This window comes from Zingiber officinale, chromosome 4A, assembly GCF_018446385.1.
Source record: "Zingiber officinale cultivar Zhangliang chromosome 4A, Zo_v1.1, whole genome shotgun sequence".
NCBI lineage: Eukaryota > Viridiplantae > Streptophyta > Magnoliopsida > Zingiberales > Zingiberaceae > Zingiber > Zingiber officinale.
Genome location: NC_055992.1, coordinates 1,823,222 through 1,841,701, shown reverse-complemented (window position 1 = coordinate 1,841,701; position 18,480 = coordinate 1,823,222). Strand labels below are relative to the sequence as shown.

The 18,480-nt window shown below is 36.6% G+C and overlaps 1 pseudogene; it reads left to right on the top strand.

The window, feature by feature from the left end:
• Positions 1 to 3,804: 3,804 nt before the first annotated feature.
• On the top strand, positions 3,805 to 18,094 carry LOC121969098 (annotated as a pseudogene).
• The last annotated feature ends 386 nt before the right edge of the window (positions 18,095 to 18,480 follow it).

Genomic DNA, 18,480 nt, shown 5'->3' with positions numbered 1-18,480 from the left:
TTCTTAAAAATTAATATAATAGAATTCATCACTTTTTTTATTTTCAAAATTATTTTAAAATCTATAACTTTGGTTTAATTATTTATAAATGTTCAAGTGAATAGTTTATTCAAAGTCTTTTAATTTTTTTTTTTAAACACTAATAACTTTTTAATCCTTATTATTTAATCATCTTCCCCAAATCATGATTCCTACACCTGACCATCGTCAACAAAGTAATGATTACTGGACAAGAGGCAACAATCTTAAGATCGAGAAAGTTGCATCATAAACAAAAGATTTCAGATATGTAGGTCAAAGGTCTATCTGAACAATTAAAGGCTAAATATATAAACTAGCAAGTTGCTTAGAAGTGCTCAAATGTCAATATGTAATTGGCTGAAGAGTCAAAACCTTATAACGGGATTCATATTGAAGCAATAAGAAAGGAATGATGGCTACCTTCCTGCGCATCAAATTGTCATTCTACCATCCATACAATTCTCATGCATAACCTCTGTGCACTGTGTCAACTGCAGGCATGCAAACTAAAATAGGCACGCCTTGCCGACCGGCCAAGTTTGGACTAAGAAGTTTCCACGACAATCCAATGCACAAGATAAAAATGATACTCCTAGCTCGTCTTGTTGTTCGTTCTAAACCTATAAACATCATTTGAAAGTTAAACTTATTAAAAACTACCTAAAAATAAGAACATAAAGACCTTGTTTCCAAGCACATTTCCTCCCCTTTCTTCAAAAATACAAAAACCATTATTTGGCCAAAAAAACCGAAAGTACAAAACCAAATACAATTTGACATCTTAATTTATCCTATAATGCATCCTACTAAATGAATCATTCTAGGTATCCATAGTACTAATGGATTAGTATTCCTACTATTCATCTACTAACTTGAAAAAGAAAATCATTGAAAAACAGTGAAGCAGTAAGATATCGTCAAAAAGCAAATCATTGAAAAAGAAGGATGCGTTGTATTTGTTTCAGCATGGGAATGTATGGTATAAAATTTCAAGCCCAATATTTTTATATGGTCAATTTAAGGTTGGTGATCTAAAAATAAAGTTGCGTACAATTGAAGATTTTGATATTAAAAACACAACTAATAAACCATAATTAAAATATAAAAGAAAATAAATTTTACTTACTTATTTTTTCCAATACCTCCCATTCCAAAAAGGCAAAATGAACAGAATGTTTTTTTTCTTCTTCCTGAAGTTCCATGGGTAAACCAAATAATACTTAACTTATCTTCATTTCTCTGGTCAAGCTGGAACATCTCACACCACAATAAAGTTTGTTTCCTGAAAAATTCAACTTTAACTTTCAGTTTCCAACAGGAGTGTCGCAGATCATAACACATGAGTCAAAATAGACTAGCAACAACTTGAGGTCCATGTGATTTTTGTTTTTATTTCCCAACTGTTAATTTAAGATTGAAGACCTAATACCACTACATCGAACTGATCCATGGTTGTTCTTTTATCAGAGCTGAGAGGATGTTAAGGTTGATAAACTTCCACCATTTCAAGTTCATCCCAATCTAATGAGCATGTTTTCCACTATGAGCCGCTTCAATAAAACCAGTCAACATTTTATGTAATGAGCAAACCCTGGATGAATCTCTCCAACCCAAATACTACATCAAAAAATTATATTGTCGAAGTTGTAAAGCATAAAGCAAGACTATATAATTCATCATCTAACCTTTCTTTTCAATACAGATAATGTAGTTTCACTTTGACAGACAACAATCAGTTATAAAATGCAGGAAATATTGTTATTCTTTTCTGAAATGTGGCTAATAACAGTCTCATTTACAGACTAGACTCCACTGATGATACGGTGACCTTGAGGACAAACTCCAATCATTCTGACCAACTACTAACTGCTACTGATGGATGTGGTACTGCCATGTATAATTGTTTCATGTCATTCATTGTTGGAGCAGTTAAATTCTAGTTGGGATAGTAGGGCTACTACCAGACTCCAAAACCCAGCATAAAAAGCATCCTTTAAGTCAAAAAAGAAATCCTTCACTGAGTCAGTGATCTCCTGATTCCAACTCAGTGCTATGAATTGGCAACTTAGCTCAATGGTTAGTAGAGAAAGCTCACAACCCCACACCCAACGCTCTCTTTGTTCCCTTTTGATCCAAGACGACAACAACCAACTCAATGCTGGAAAACTAAGCCTTCACAAATTGTAAAAATTACTGCAATAAAACAGGATCCAAAGGTGCCCCGAAGAAAGAAAAAAATAAAATCCAGAAACCAAAAAAGTTTGTTTATTCGGCGAGACGTTGAGGAATTAGAAAAAACGCAAATCGGGAGAGGAAGAGAGATCGGGGTTAGAGGCGTTGCGACCTGACTCCGGGGTGGACGATGGAGATGACACAGAAGTTGGCGTTGATTCAGAATCTCAGTGCTGGCGCAGATCTGCGGTGAGGAGGAGTAAGTACGCCAGAGAAGGCCGATTCCTACGCCGTCGCGCGTGGTAGTGTCAGGAAAGGAGGACAAGGGACGGGAAAAGGAGAAGACCGATCGGAATGGGAAATAGGTTTAGGGCTAGCGGCGCTGTTTGTGATTGTGTGAGAGAGACTTAAATAGGGAATCCGCAATCGGATCACTAAAAATTTGCGGGTTCACGGATGTCGGATTGCAACCAACAAAATCCTATTCCGATCCACTTACCTTCCGGCGAGCTCTCCTGCTCCCGTCACGTTGGCACCCTCCATCATCATCATCCTCGCGCTTCTCTCCACTTCATCGTTGTTCCTCTCCGCCTACTCCATCTCTGCTCCCCTCCTTACCTCCTCTCCCCCCTACTCCGCTGCGGTCCACCTTCGACCTCCACTCTCGTCGGCCAACGCTGCGCCGCGCCATCGATCGCTCGCGTCGCCTCCCTCTTCCTCGCACTCGCCATGACCTACGCCACGGGCGGCATCTCCCCCTCTCATCTCCGCCGCCGGATCGGCCGCCGCTAGTACCAAACCCTAGTCATCCGCCTCTGCGTCATCCTGCTAACCCTCGGCCTTGCGCTCCCTACCTTCTTCTTCGACGCCGCTGGGGTGGCCGAGGCCGTCGCCGGGGCGGTGGGCGCCTCCGCCACTCTCGTCTACCTCTACCCCTCCACGCGGTGGCGAATCAGCCTCATAGCGACCGCTGTCGAGGAGACCTGGGGGATCGGCGCGCTGGTCGGTGGAGCTCTTCATCGGGAGCAAGAAGAAGGAAAGGCACTCACTCTGCTGCTGAAGTCCGTCCAGCTGGGATCCTGACCACTTTAGGGTCGTCCCTGCCGTTCGGACCGCCTGGGCCTCCTCAGTCGCCGGATAAGGAGATGAGTCAGTTTTGTAATTGTACCTGACCTGGCTGCCATTCCAGACTTCTTCATGGAGTGAGCTCCCACTTTCTGACCCGTTTCTTTTGGAGGTCAACTGGTCCTCGTATAATAATTATTGTTTTTAGATTATCAAATAATTATTAATTTGAAATTTTATGAAATAAAAGTAAATAAAACATTTATAGATTAGTTCGAGCAATCCGCAATAACATCGTCAATCAAATATTTTATTTATTAACTATCTTAAATTATAAGATTAAATATACCACATATTAAATATAGATCTCTCAAATTTTCTAAATTTCATCATAAAATATTTTTTTTAATTATTTTTTTATAAAATCCAAAGGAGAAAAATAACGGGCATAACTTATTACCAAACCACGCCCCCATTGCCACGGCTGTAGATATAGGTCTTTTGAGAATACGTCTTAACAACGACTAATGGTTAACGGTGGCTCTGATGGGTGGTTTTGCTAGAATAGATAATAATGAAATCATCATTTTAGGAAATGATGCGAAAATAAGTACTGACATTGATCCGCAAGAAGCTCAACAAGCTCTTGAAATAGCTGAAGCTAATTTGAGTGGAGCTGAGGGTAAGAGACAAGCAATTGAAGCGAATCTAGCTCTCAGACGAGCTAGGACACGAGTGGAGGCTGTCAATGTTATTTCCTATACTAGTTAAGTCATTAGATCAAAATAAAAAGAATAAGTTTTTTAAAAGTTCTTTATATATACACCACATGTTGATTTTGCTAATTGAACACAATTCAAGTCTAATCTGATAAAAAAAAGAAGATGGGTAGAAAACTATGTCCGATTTCAAATCCCCTCCACATTATCCTCTCCAATGGAGAATATTTATAATTGAAGATATTTAGATAAATATCTTCTTCAAATATCTCTTTTTATGAAAACCCTAAGAGTGCGTTTGGTTCAAGTCATCATGTATAATCTTGGTTATGTGATTACTAGGTAATCACATAACCAAGGTTATTGGGAATAAAACATAACCAAATGTTGTTTGGTTCAACCTAGGTAATGCAACAAAAACTTGTTTGTTTGAAGGTTTTAATGAATACCCTAGTTTAATATTTTACCGTATTACCCTCAATTACAAAACCAACTATATATAATAATAATAATATTATTATTATTATTATTATTATTTATTTATTTATTAATGTTTTTTACTTTTTTTTTCCTCTATATTTTTTTACTTTTTTATGTGTTTTTTATTTTTTTAATGTTTTTATATTTTTATATTATTTATATATATTTTTTCTTTTTTTTACATTTTTTTATTTTATTTTTTATTTATTTATTTTATTTTAAAAATTTTTTTAAAAATTTTTAAATTTGTTAAATTTTTTAACATTTTTAAAATTTTTATTTTTTTTAAAAAAATATTTTTTTAAAAAAAATTATTTTTAAAATTTTTATTTTTTAAAAAATAAATTTTAAATTTTTAAAAATATTATTTTATTTTTTTACATTTTTTAATATTTTTTACATTTTTTCTCTTTTTTTTTCATGTTTTTTCTTATCGGAGGGTATTTTTGGTAAAAAAAATTCGCTAACCCCGGAATCAAGAAAAACCTTGCGTTTGGTTTGCACCATTTTCATTTTCATTTTCTGGAAAACGCGTGTTTTCTAGAAAACAGAAAACGACTTTTTGTCATTTTCTGTTTTTCTAGAAAACGATAGCCAATTTTTTAGAAAACGCGCGCGGAAAACGCAAACCAAACACCATTTTCCATAAAACGCGCGTTTTCCAGAAAATGAAAATGGAAAATACGCGTACCAAACGCCCCCTAGTTTTCTGAGGTTTTCCGATTCCAGGTTGCATGACCCTTTTGCTGACGTGTCAGGAATGAAACATTACTTGGGAATCATCGAATACCTAAACCAAACAAGATTTTTGTTGATAACCTTGGATGGATAACCAAGGTTATCAAGAATAACCCCGAACCAAACGTACCCTAAGGAAAATAGATATAGGTGCTTAGTTATTTATAAGTTGTGCATAGGCTTGACCCTGGACCGGGCCTAATTCATAACTGAGTCAATGAGTTGATTATCTATTACTTGGTTACACGAGCTTGAACCAACTGAGTCGGGTCGGTTCTTATTCAAGCCCAAATATAACTATTGAATCAGATATTTGAACTGCAACATAGGCTCATGATTCTAATCATTGGAATCGATAGTTTCGAACGTTAAGATTTTTTATTTTTTTAAATAGTTGAGATTATTTAATTAATTTTTATCAATTGTTATGATTTAATATTTATTATTCTTCGAACTCAATAAATATGCAACTCATTTTATTATTTTTCTTTGCTCTCCTCTCTAATTTTAAAATTAGGATCACTTTAATTCCCCAATTTTAATGATAATGTCAGACATGGTAGTGATTACGAGCTAACAAGAAGGTAGATTATAGCAAAATTTTAAAATAGAGAACCAAAGTGAAACTCGTTAGATTTACTAGAAAAAGTATCTTTCTTAATAAAAGAATGCAAGAAAAATCTTAGGAAGAAATAGGAATTAAAAGAATAGTCTATTGATATAGACAAACTATTATCGATAAATATTAGAAATATTAAAATTACTGTAAGTATTATAAAAATAAAAATTATTAAAAATAATAATAAAATCATCAAATACTTGGTGGAGGCCTTAAATGGTAGAATTTGAGTTAGAAAGTTGACAATTACGGTACCCAATAATAAATATAGATTTTTAAATTCTGTATACGTGAGATTCAACAGAGTCTGATTTCATATTTTGAATCAAAAGTTATGACCATTTTTAAATTTAGATTGATCTTGCATCAAATGGAATAAGCTTCGTCATCTCAATCTCAACATAGAAAAAAAAAATAGTCAATCCAAATATGGATATCGACGACATTTAATTTACCGACAATGAGATAGAGCAATTTTTGAGACAAAAAAGTGGCAATACTTCTAAGGTTCAAGATGTCTATCGCCAATGTATCTACATTCACTTTCTCTCATATCCGTAGGATCGTTACTATGGGGCAATTAAGATAACGGATTTATTATCTTTTTTCTTTCTAAGGTTCAAGATACAAAGAAGCAATTAAGAGAGATAGACTTTGATCTGATAATTTATAGACCTGTCCACAAGTCAGGTCCAAATACTCAAACCTAAATATAACCAACGAGTTAGATCTATAGAGACAGGTAGATTAAGAGTTGGGCTCCTAAGATCATCTCCAACCACAAAGTCTATTTTGGTGTACTTTCAACACTAATTTGGTGTCATTTGAGCACTAAAACTTTTTTCAACTTGAATGGACACTATTTCCTACATTAAAAGAAATATTCTTTAGAATATTCTATTTTTTCATCTTATAATTTATTATTCAACATATATATTAATTTGTTAAATATTTTTATTATGATAATAATTACTATTAATTTTTATGATATTACATTTTTAGTTACAAGAAAATTAATATTAGTATTTTTGTAAATTTGTTAGAAATAATTTAATAAACATACTAATATTTAATATTTAAAAATAATATACAATCACAAACAATTGTGATAAATTTTTTAAAAAATATTTTCACCAAACTAATGACACTTAAAAATATTTTAGATATAACTTGCTTATTAAAGTATAATATATTTTAAAAATCCGTACTGACACCAAATTGGTGCAAGTGAACAGTACAGTACCATCTTGGTGCTGCACTGTTCACCTGTACCAAAATGATCCAAGTTTCGAGGTCTCTATTGAAGGAGATCTGATGTCCCTTTTACACTAAAATGATATAAAAAGGCACCTGTTGACTAGTCAATTGTACGGTTCAACCATCTATTAATAGTCAATTTATTATTTTTTTAATTATAGTTGGTCAACATATAAGTTACCCATTGACTAGTTCAATAGGCAAATTACTCATTAATCCGGTTCAACATGTAGGGCTGGATCCATTAAGGATTGGGCGCTTAATGAACCAGCAAATAGGTGGTTGAATCATAAGTTTTAACAATCGATTTGAATCGACAGTTCATTTTTTATTTTTTTTAGAATTTTCGATTTTAACTTTTTATTTATCATATTTTAATATATTAATGATGCGGTTTAATATTAATTAGCATATCCTATCTTTCTAATAAAATTAACTTTTCAACCTATTTAATTTAGATATTCTGAAGTGAAATTGTTTTATCTTTCAATTAAAATCAATTTTATTGTCTAATTATTTTTAATTCTTTGGACTATTCAATCATTCCATATATAGCTAATTTTAGTATGTATTTAACTTGATTTGACTATTTTACCTAAACTCATTAAATTTATTAATTTCATTTGACTTTTAATTACTTCTTATTTTATCATTTTATATTGATTTGTGTAATATATCAAATAATAAATTTATTCAAAAATATAATTTGTTTAATAATAAAATTATATATATTATTATTATCCAACACATCAAATTTATATATATATTAAAATTATAAATTTTAAATATTTTTTTAAAAAATAATATTAATATTAAATCATAGTGAATTATGAGTCGAATCCTAACCAATGATTTTTGAACCATAATTATAACTATCTTAAAAGATTAATATTAAAAGTTACATTTCTCGAATCATTAAATTGACGATTTCAAAGGGTTGAATCGTTGATTTCAAATCATTATTGAGTTTAGTTATATAGGATGAAAATTAATATAAATTATAGTTGTAAATGGGAACATATTTTAAACCCCACTAGCAATTTGAAAATCTAAGCTTTTGATTGGATTTGATAAAGTTTTTATTTATTTTCATTTTTTAAAAAATATCATTTTCCTATTTTTAATCTCTATTTTTTGTAAAAAGAAATTATTATGTTCTTAAACATTAGATTTGTTTTAGATTGTTGATTCCTCTGGTAGCTTCTGGAGTATGCAAACTGATCGTCGAGATTAGTGTTCGACACTATCTCCGTAAACGATATTGCTCCGCTACGGTGCTTAACGGATTGTTGCAATTCGTTCCCAAGATACAACGACGACGAACGTCTCGGAATCGTAGGACTCCGACTTCCGAGACCAGCGAACCTTCTAGTAGACTTCTTGGACTCTTGAATGCACAAGATGAGATGAATGCTTGAGGAAGAGAAGAAAGGATTGAGTGAATTGAGTGAATTTTCCATCTCTGGAGGGTTCTATTTATACTGAATGAAGAGGTTGATTGTGGTGAGTGGATGTGTTCCTTGGGCTGGATCGATCTAGATCATCCATTCTGAAGGGTTGTAACCCTTCACCAAGCCCACTTCAATCTCATCCACCAGATCTGAGGAGTTGTGACCCTCAAATCCCGCCTATTGTCATCGGCCATCGGATCTGAATCCATTGATTCGATGCTTCAGATCAAGTCTCATCCGAAGTCGTCAGATCGTTACTCTTTGCGATCCAACGCTCTAGATCGCATCACAAGCGATCCATCATACCTATTTGATCAACGTTGATCAACGGTAGCCATCCATTCCCTAAGTCAACTGTCCAGTCATCTCCCTTTGCCCACGAGGATGCCGCATAGGTGCTGCCACGTCAGGTACGAACCTGACACGTTACCCGAGTGCCACGCAGGCACTGCAATGTCACCTGTAGCATAAATTTAAGCTCCACAATGCTCCTCGCGACGATGCGTACGTGCGAAGTGCAAAGTGCGCCTACAAAGCGCCCATTGCGCACGTGGCGGGCTCACAGGTGCGAGCACTTGCTCGCCCTGGGCTAAGGGGTAACCTGTCCTTTTATTTTTGTGTTAACTCCATTAACACATCTTCATTAATAAGTAGAGAATACACATCGAGAATTTCCGATGTGGGACTATTCTCCCATGCACTTTATTAATGAATAATAAATGTTATTTTGGGCTGACTTTAAACATTAATTTCTCATTCACCCTTAATCGGTTTTGAGCAAATTAATAGTCTAAATTTATCTACGCGAATCGTAGATTTCAATTTTGAAGTCAATTACGACTTTCAACAATTGATGGCTTCCTTCCTCTAAATCATTTTGGTCCATTTAAGACCCCAATATCCAACAATCCCCCACATGAATGGAAATTAATGCAATGCGTGTATGCATGCTGACATTTTACAAGAGTCCAATCGATAAGTCACTGCATCGGGAGAGGTAGCTTGTGGCTTTGAACCTTCCGTAGTGAAATGCTATCGAGTATACTAGGCTGCGCAATGAACGTGATGTCTTGAACTGCTCAGCTGTTGGTGTATACCGAGACAATAACATCCACACAGAGATCTATCTCACCTACTTTAGGTTCTCATGGTTGATTCCGTTTCGGCCATGGATACCATCTTTGATTCATGAGTGTTTCAATGAAGCGCCCTGTCTTCACACTCACATAGGTGACACTTCTATCAAGAGTATCCTACCATACTCCACCTTATCAGGTATAGAAGTCACTAAAAGCATAAGCTTAACCTCACTACATGAGGTAGGACAGCACATATTCATCCTAGGATTGGGATAGAGATAAACTATTTAATGTGTTGGACCACAACTTCTGTAACTTCGTTGTCCCATTGAACCAAGATCTTGGGATCTCCAGTCAACAAGGTTGGGTTACCGCTACAGTCGTTTTTAGTTGTAGATTTTTTAATCTCATTCCTCTTAATGAGCAGTATACTTGATCTCGACTCAACCCCTTCGTTAGAGGATCTGCCAAATTATCTTTGGACTTAACATAGTCGATTGCAATCACTCCATTTGAGATCAACTGCCTAATGGTATTATGTCTACGACGTATATGTCGTGACTTCCCATTATACATATTACTCTGTGCCCTTCCAATCGCCGATTGACTATCACAGTGGATTAGTACGGCAGGCACATGTTTCACCCAGCTAGGAATATCTTCCAAGAAATTCCGCAGCCATTCAGCTTCCTCAGCTGCTTTGTCTAGTGCTATAAACTCGGATTCCATAGTTGACCGAGCAATGCAAGTCTGCTTAGTGGATTTCCAAGATACTGCTCCCCCACCGATCGTGAATACGTATCCACTAGTGGATTTGGAGTCTTTTGTATCTGATATCCAATTAGCATCACAATATCCTTCCAACACAGCGGGATATTTTCCATAATGTAATCCATAGTTCATAGTATATTTCAAATATCTGAGAACTCGCATTAATGCTTTCCAATGGGTGTCGTTTGGATTACTCGTAAAACGACCTAGTTTGTTGACCGTACAGGCAATATCCGGACGTGTGCAGTTTGTGAGATACATCAAACTGCCTATTATCCGAGAATATTCTAACTGCGATATGGTCTCACCATGGTTTTTCGCTAAGTATTGACTTAGATCCATAGGTGTTTTCACTGTAGAGAGATCGTACGCATTGAATTTTTTCAATACAGATTCTACATAATGGGATTGTGTTAAAACTATCTCTTTTGATGTCCTGAGAATTTTAATTCCCAATATAACATTTGCTTGACCCATATCTTTCATATCAAAATTTCTGGTCCACATTTTCTTTGTAGTCATGATTACATCATGATTACTGCCTATTATTAGCATGTCGTCTACGTATAGACAGACAATTACATAGCCTTCAGGTGTGTTTTTGACATAAATGCATTTGTCACATTCATTTATTCTGAATTCGTTTGACAGCATTACTTTGTCAAATTTTTCGTGTCATTGTTTAGGCGCTTGCTTAAGTCCGTACAACGACTTAACAAGTCGACACACCTTTTTCTCATTTCCAGGAGCCATGAACCCTTCGGGTTGCTCCATATAAATTTCTTCTTCCAACTCACCATTTAAGAACGCAGTCTTAACATCCATTTGATGTATTTCAAGGTCATACAGTGCTGCAATGGCTATTAGCACTCGTATGGACGTAATCCTTGTCACCGGTGAGTATGTATCGAAGTAATTAAGGCCTTCCTCTTGCTTGTACCCCTTGGCTACAAGTCTGGCCTTATACTTGTCAATTGATCCATCAGCTTTATACTTACGTTTTAGTATCCACTTACAACCTAATGGTTTATTACCAGAAGGAAGGTCTATTAATTCCCAAGTATGATTATTCAAGATAGACTCAATTTCACTATTGACAGCTTCTTTCCACATTGGAGCATCGGGTCTAGAGAGAGCTTCACTTAATGTTCTTGGTTCCATTTCTGACATGAAAGTCATGAAATCTGGCCCGAACGATTTCTCAACTCTAGCCCGTTTGCTACGACGTGGCTCTTCACTTTGATCGTCAATAGTCCTTTTATAACAGCTAAGTTCGGTAACGTCATTTTTGTTTGAACTTCCGTTGTTATCACTTTCAACGTTTCCCTTTTTATTTGGGAATACATTTTCAAAGAATATCGCATTCCGAGATTCTATGGTTGTTCCCACATGTATATCAGGAATGTCTGATTTGTGAACTAGGAAACGATATGCACTACTATTATGGGCATATCCGACAAATATCGCATCGAACGTTTTAGGTCTGATCTTTACTTGCTTTGGTTTAGGTACTTCGACCTTTGCCAAGAACCCCCACACTTTCAGGTATTTGTACGATGGCTCGCGGCCTTTCCATAGTTCATATGGAGTTTTATCATTTTTCTTATGAGGGATTCTGTTGAGAATGTGATTTGCCGATAATATTGCTTCCCCCCACAAGTTTTGAGGTAAGCCTGAATTTATCACCAAGGCATTCATCATTTCTTTTAGTGTCCGATTTTTACGTTCGGCAACACCGTTTGATTGAGGTGAGTAAGGCGCTGTTGTTTGATGGATAATGGCAGATTCTGTACAAAATTCATCAAACAGTGCACCATATTCTCCACCTCTATCGCTTCGAATTATTTTAATTCGTTTGTCAAGTTGGTTTTCAACTTCTGTTTTATAGGTTCTGAATGCCTCTAGGGTTTCGTCTTTACTTCTTAAAAGAAAGACATAACAGAACTTTGTGCAGTCATCGATAAAAGTAATAAAACATTTTTACCTCCTCTAGTTTGCACAAATTTCAAGTCACATAGATCACTATGTATTAACTCTAGAGGAATTATTGTCCTTTCCACCGAATGAAAAGGTAGTTTCGTCATTTTCGCTTCCACGCACACTTCACATTTGTGTGTTCCGTCAACATTGACGTTTGGTAATAAATTTAATTTGACGAGACGTTTGAGAGTATTATTATTCACATGTCCGAGTCGATCATGCCATAAATTAAAACACTCAACAACATAGCTGGAAGCATTTATTTTATTACCATCAAAATTTCGGAGTACAAGCATTACAACCATTTTGAATAGACCCTTTTCTAGGTACCCCTTTCCTACGAAGACACCATTCTTCGTAAGTACAAAGTTGTCTGACTGGAACACTAGCCTAAATCCGGCCTTGACCAATGCCGCTCCAGAAACTAGGTTCTTACTGATGTCGGGAACATGAAGTACATCAATGAGTGTTAGCTCCTTTCCGGACGTCATCTTCAGAACAACCTTTCCGAGTCCAACAATTGGCGACGTCGTGGAATTACCCATATAGAGCTTCCTGCCATTTATTGGAGTATACTTGGAGAACATCGCTTTATCGGAACAGATATGACGAGTTGCTCCAGTATCAATGAACCACTGCTTTGGGTTGGTATCCACCAAGTTGGCTTCAAATACAACCGCAGTGAGATCCAAGTCCTCAAGAGAGGTTGCGACATGATTCGCAACATCCTTTGGCCCCTTGGTTGGCTTCTTTGGGCGTCTGCAGTCCTTGGATAGGTGTCCTGCCTTTTCACAGTTGTAGCAGGAGCCTTTGAACTTCTTTGCTTGAGCCTTCTTTTTGAACTGCTTCGGCTTTTTGGCGTTCGGCTCGACCAGGTTGGACATTTCGTCTATAGTCCGTTTGGTTCATCTGGAGTCGGATAACTTTCGATTATCCTCCTCTATTCGTAGCCTCAGGATCAGGTCTTGCAGCCCTATCTCCTTTTGCTCGTGCTTTAGGTAATTCTTGAAATCCTTCCATGACGGAGGGAGCTTCTCAATTACCGCAGCAACTGTGAATGTCTCGTTCAGCTTCATGCCTTCGGCGTCCAGATCATGCACTATTAATTGCATATCTTGGACTTGAGATGAGACGCTTTTTGAGTCCACCATCTTGAAATCCAAAAACCGACCGACGATGAATTTCTTCAATCCAGCATTTTCGGTCTTGTATTTCTTCTCAAGGGATTCCCACAAAGATTTCGCCGTCTCCAGAGAACAATATACGTTATATAACGTGTTGTCCAAGGCGTTGAGTATATAATTGCGGCACAGAAAATCTCCGTGAGACCACGCATCGCTAGCAGCCTTACTACCTTCCGTAGCAGCTGGCGTGTCTTCGTGCAAAAACCGTACAAGGCTTAGCGTTGTTAGATAAAACAGCATCTTCTGCTGCCATCTTTTGAAGTCGGTTCCGGTGAATTTCTCTGGCTTTTCTCCGTGCGGAATGGTTGTCGGAATGGCGGTCGGAACAGCCGTCGGAATGTCGTTGGTAGCCATATCAGTTTGCAGGAAATATCGTTTACGACTGTTGAATCCTCTGGTAGCTTCTGGAGTATGCAAACTGATCGTCGAGGCTAGTGTTCGACACTATCTCCGTAAACGATATTGCTCCGCTACGGTGCATAACGGATTGTTGCAATTCGTTCCCAAGATACAACGACAACGAACGTCTCGAAATCGTAGCACTCCGACTTCCGAGACCAGCGAACCTTCTAGTAGAAGAGGTTCTATTTATACTGAATGAAGAGGTTGATTGTCCTTTGGGTGAGTGGATGTGAAGTGCAAAGTGCGCCTACAAAGCGCCCATTGCGCACGTGCGCATGTGGCGGGTGGCGGGCTCACAGGTGCGAGCACCTGCCCGCCCTGGGCTAAGGGGTAATCTGTCCTTTTATTTTTGTGTTAACTCCATTAACACATCTTCATTAATAAGTAGAGAATACACATCGAGAATTTTCGATGTGGGACTATTCTCTCATGCACTTTATTAATGAATAATAAATGTTATTTTGGGCTGACTTTAAACATTAATTTCTCATTCACCCTTAATCGGTTTTGAGCAAATTAATAGTCTAAATCTATCTACGCGAATCGTAGATTTCAATTTTGAAGTCAATTACGACTTTCAACAATTGATGTCTTCCTTACTCTAAATCGTTTTGGTCCATTTAAGGCCCCAATATCCAACATAGATGACATTAGATAATTATAAATTTTAGATTTTGTAATATAATTATTAGTTTGGTAAACTTTTAGTTCTATTGCACATTACAATCTCTATTTTCAAGTTGGAGAAATACAAAGAGAAATAAAAGCGCGGAGATTTGTAAAAAAAAAATAACTTTTTTTTTGGTTTTCTAAAAATAACTTAAATATTATATTTATTTTAAATTTATTATAAAAAATGGGGGAAAACTTTCAAAATTAAAAAGGTCGTAATATTATTAAGACCAAATAAAATATTGATTAAACTGAATTAATTCACGGGTGAAAATTAGAAGTTTAAACCGGTTAATTCAAAATTTTATTTTAAAAAATAAGTTAATTCAATTAATTTGTTTAATTTAAAATTAAATTTAAGATATCGACTGATTAAATTTAAAGTGGGAGTTTGAGCCCTAGTGACTCGATCGGGTTAAGGAATCGATTGGAACTAAACTAGGAGTTGTACTAAAGAGAAGTGGGAGATTAAGTCTCAGAGAAATCTACCGACCACAATTGTCACCTTCTCTTGACATTTAATCATCACATTACCTTGACTATTGATTTCTCCATATTCCCTAGGCCTTCCTAATGCAGGAGCATCCAACAGTATGACAGCTATGTTTCCCTTCGAGTTGCGATGAAAAGAAAACAAGACTACTAATCTTCCTTTTGGGTCTTGAAGAAGGACAATTGTGGCAATTTACAAAGAAGATGATTAACCCCACCCTTTTGAGATGGTTACATTCTATTCAAAGTCCGGACGAGATGGAATCAGCTAACTGATCGTCAAAACTATAGATTTGTTTTTTTTACTTCTTTAATTTATTTCAAATTTCTAGAATTGTTTTTTTTTCTAAAAATCAATATATTTTCTCTCATTCTTGTTAGGATTAATTTTTAAAAAAAAAACTAATTTAGACTTTTTTTAATTAGTTCTTTTTATTTTTTTCATTGCGACTTTTCTTTTACGACCTTTTTTCTATTTTTTGGGTTATCTAATAAAGGGTTCGGACTTTAATAAAAAGAAGGTGGTTAATATTGAATGGATGTTGAGTTTGGTTGAGTTTCTTCCCCTGTGTCAGTTGGAATAAGAGCCTTAGATTCATGGGTAATTATCGTAGTTTTGGTCGTGGTCGTGAAAGATAAGTTCCGGCTAAGGAAATCTTGCACTATGATCATAGCACTAAGATCAAATATTTGAAGGTCTACATAGACAAATCATGGAGTCATTCCTGCTGTTAATGGCGTAAGATTTTGAAAAAAAAAAGGTAGATCCGCTACCTTAACGACCCCCCTAGTGCCGGCTCCACGGATATGGAGGGAGGTTCATGCAGGTACACAGGCCATAGACGCATGGCGGGGTAAACCCCAGGTCGTCAGTTCCTGAGAATCGACCTCTGGCCATTACGCCAGAGATACCATGCGCCCACCGTCTGCGCTACGCCCTGGGGGCGGCGTAAGATTTTGAAGATCTTGAGGCACGTGGTCGAGATCATGACAGACAAATTTTGACTAACGAGTCTCACATTGTGCTTGAGATTTTAATGGTCGTAAGTTATTTTATTTTAATTTAAATAATTTTTTTCTTGAAAAAAAGATACGGACAACAAGATCGAAATTATCGATGATCCAATTTACGAGAAAGATGAGACCAAGTCAACTAGGGAGCCAATTTGTGACGAGGAAGAAATTGATGAGGAAAATTAACACCAGGAGGAGCAGTAGATTAGCACTTCTCTTGGGCTTGATCCAACCCTTGACCAAGAGGACGATGGGAAACCTCATCTAGAGTTTACAGAGGAACCTCAGCCGATAGGAAATTACTGTTAGAAATCAAACAATCTGATATCGGAGATTTTAGAGGACTTAGTTGAATTTAAAACTTACACGGAATTTAAATTCAACTTATAGTCGAAATAACCTGAGCAGATAATTTCAGGATACTTCGAGGTTTACTCGGGTCGTCTGTTTCTCAGGATACAACGATCATCGTGAACTCGTGGTCACGGAGTGGCACCCGAAGGACAACATTAATGATCAAAAAATGATCATTACTCACCGTTTTGATTTTGCATTAATCTTTCTTTAATGTATTCCGCTTGAGCAAATTTTGCCACGACCGGTCTGACATTCGTGTGCGCAGGTCGCGCTTAGCACGAGTCAACTTGGTTTAGTGCAATCCGGACCCAGGATTTACACCCCTTGCGCACCCACGCGTGAAAGAGAGTCTCTCCGCATGCATTTATTCACACCTTCAATGTATACGAATCAATATAAATCAACAAAAATGTCAAAAAACTCTTAATATGGGACTTATTCAACAATTACATCAGTCCAGCAAGCAACTACACCAGAAAATCAACAGTGGCGAGTGCTGATTTTTCTCAAGGGAAATATTGTAGACCACTTGTCGATATACCTTGATGTTGCTTATTCAACCACTTTACCATATATGGCTGGAGCAGATATGCACAGTTCGCCCTTGCAGTTGTCAATCAAATTCGTAGGAAGTACACAATTAGAAGAAATACACCACATCAATTTAATGGACGAGAAATTTAAAGAGATCGGAGGTTTACTTCAATTATGTCTCTAAGTGAACTTTACAATTCCAGTAAAGGATATCTTGTTAATGATATGTGGGTAATTAAGGATGAAATTGGTGTCCGTAAGGTTGAAGATTACTGGAGTTATGACTATAAAAAAAAAAAAACCGATTATGTTGGCCTTAAGAGTCAAGGAGCGACTTGTTACATGAACTCTCTTCTATAGACTATGTATCATATTCCATATTGCAGAAAGGTTGTGTATCATGTACCAACAACAGAGACATCTGGAAGCATTCCCTTGGCTCTTAAAAGTCTTTTCTATAAACTTCATTATAGAGACAACATTTTTACAACAAAGGAATTGACAAAATCTTTTGGTTGGGACACATATGATTCTTTCATGCAACATGATGTCCAACAACTCAACGGGGTTTTATGTGAAAAACTAGAAGATAAGATGAAGGGAATTGTGGTTGAGGGAGCAATCCAACATTTGTTTGAATTAAGGACACCCCATGAGCTATATTGAAGGCATTAATGTTGACTACAAATCCACCAGAAAAGCATCATTCTAAGATCTACAGCTAGAAGTAAAGGGTTGTCATGATGTTTGTGCCTCAACTGAAAAGTGTATTGAGGTAGAGCGACTCAAGGGCAAAAATAAATATCAAGCAGAAAATCATGGGATACAGGATGCTCCCAAAGGTGTTATGTTCATTGATTTCCCACTAGTCTTGCAACTCCAACTTCATTTTGAATATGATGTCATGCTAGATACAATGACTAAGATAAATGATCGTGGTGGGTCCATGATGGACATTTTTATACAGCGGAAGTGCAGAGACCGGATCCTCTGCGCCCGCCTCCCGTGCGCCCTCTGCGCCCGTCGCTACGCGACAAAAAACCCACGCGCTAAGCACGTGCGTTTCTCCGATCAGCAAGAATGCTGATCGGTCAGCAGACCGATCAGCAGGAATGCTGATCGGTCTTGCTGACCGATTAACATTCCAAGCAAACTTTTTTTAATTTTTTTTTAAAAAATAAAATAATAAATAAAAACGTTTCTAATACATATAATAATTATACAAGTCCAATATACTTCGATCCATATTAATCCTAATAAAAAAGAGTAAATACTTTTTTTTAAAAAAAAAAAATTAAAAAAAGTTTGCTTGGAATGCTGATCGGTCAACAAGACCGATCAGCATTCTTGTTGATCGGAGAAACGCACGTGCTTAGCGCGTGGATTTTTTGTCGCGTAGCGACGAGCGCAGAGGGCGCACGGGAGGCGGGCGCAGAGGATCCGGACTCCCTAACATCGGCTAATTGATTTTAT